This window comes from Nerophis lumbriciformis, linkage group LG29 (genome assembly GCF_033978685.3).
Source record: "Nerophis lumbriciformis linkage group LG29, RoL_Nlum_v2.1, whole genome shotgun sequence".
NCBI lineage: Eukaryota > Metazoa > Chordata > Actinopteri > Syngnathiformes > Syngnathidae > Nerophis > Nerophis lumbriciformis.
The window spans coordinates 3,877,501-3,879,550 of NC_084576.2; positions in this window are offsets into that span (position 1 = coordinate 3,877,501).

Below are 2,050 nucleotides of genomic sequence, written 5' to 3' on the forward strand. Positions count from 1 at the left end.
AGGGGTCACCAACCTTTTTGAAACCAAAAACTACTTCTTGGGTACTGATTAATGCGAAGGGCTACCAGTTTGATACACACTTAAATAAATAAATATATTGTCATTTGTAAGTTACACGTAAGTGTGATTTAAACAAGAATAGCTAAATAAATAAATGTATATATATAAAAAAATGGGTATTTCTGTCTGTCATTCCGTCATACATTTTTTTTTCCTTTTACGGAAGGTTTTTTGTAGAGAATAAATGATGAAAAAAACACTTAATTGAACGGTTTAAAAGAGGAGAAAACACGGGAAAAAATGTAAAATAAAATTTTGAAACATAATTTATCTTCAATTTCGACTCTTTAAAATTCAAAATTCAACCGACAAAAAGAAGAGAAAAACTAGCTAATTTGAATCTTTTTGAAAAAATTAAAAAAAGAATTTATGGAACATCATTAGTAATTTTTCCTGATTAAGATACATTTTAGAATTTTGATGACATGTTTTAAATTGGTTAAAATCCAATCTGCACTTTGTTAGAATATTTAACAAATTGGACCAAGCTATATTTCTAACAAAGACAAATCAGTATTTTTCCTAGATTTTCCAGAACAACAATTTTAAAAGAAATTCAAAATAGTTTGAAATAAGATTTAAATTTGATTCTACAGATTTTCTAGATTTGCCAGAATAATTTTTTTGAATTTTAATCGTAGTAAGTTTGAAGAAATATTTCACAAATATTCTTCGTCGAAAAACCAGAAGCTAAAATATTTATTATTCTTTACAATAAAAAAAATTTTTTTTTACTTGAACATTGACTTAAATTGTCAGGAAAGAAGAGGAAGAAATTTAAAAGGTAAAAAAGTATATTTGTTTAAAAATCCTAAAATCATTTTTAAGGTTGTATTTTTTCTCTAAAATTGTATTTCTAAAAGTAATAAGAAGCAAAGTAAAAAATACATGAATTTATTTAAACAAGTGAAGACCCATCCATCCATCCATTTTCTACCGCTTATTCCAAGTGAAGACCAAGTCTTTAAAATATTTTCGTGGATTTTCAAATTCTATTTGAGTTTTGTCTCTTTTAGAATTAAAAATGTCGAGCAAAGCGAGACCAGCTTGCTAGTAAATAAATAAAATGTAAAAAATAGAGGCAGCTCACTGGTAAGTGCTGCTCTTTGAGCTATTTTTAGAACAGGCCAGCGGGCGACTGATCTGGTCCTTACGGGCTACCTGGTGACCGCGGGCACCGCGTTGGTGACCCCTGCCCTAGTATATACAATAATATAAACCAAGTCATTGTATTTCATTTAGGATTATTTCATATCTTCATTTAAATAAAAATATATTTTTTATCTTTTTTAGATACAGTCAATAAATAATGTGAACATGTATCATAACATGGAAATCTAAGAGAACGTGTTGTGGATGATTGTGGACTGGGAATTTTTTATTTATTTATTTTTTTTACACATTTTTATTAAAAAAAAAATTTAAAAAAAGGTTTTCCGACATATTACATTTTAGATGATTTCTCTTCTTAGTTATTATTTCTCCGGCTGTAGAAAAGAGCCGCTCACAGGGCACAGAGGAGGCGTCAGTGCGACACAGTTTGCGTATCGGTCACGTGACCAAAACAGCTCATGATCGGTCACGTGACTTTCTAAAAGCGGTACGCGCACCGACACAGGGTTTTGCTCTATGAGCTCGACGCATGCGCCGATGCATCGGTGTTACCGGACCCATCACTAGGATTGAGTAAGTTGATCAGTATTGCACATTTTTCACAAATAACTCATTTTAACACACATGTATTCTCTCTCTCTCTGTGTGTGTGTGTGTGTGTGTGTGTGTGTGTGTGTGTGTGTGTGTGTGTGTGTGTGTGTGTGTGTGTGGTCCAATCACACCTCAATAACCAGTCATGTGACAAGGTGTGCTATGTGGGCAATGCAGGACTGGCGCCGCCCCTAACAAACATCCACACATGGACGTGGTGGGAGGGCTTTGGACAGCCTATAAATGTCCCAGAGCTCAGTGGGAAGTCTTTCACAGGAGGGCCGTC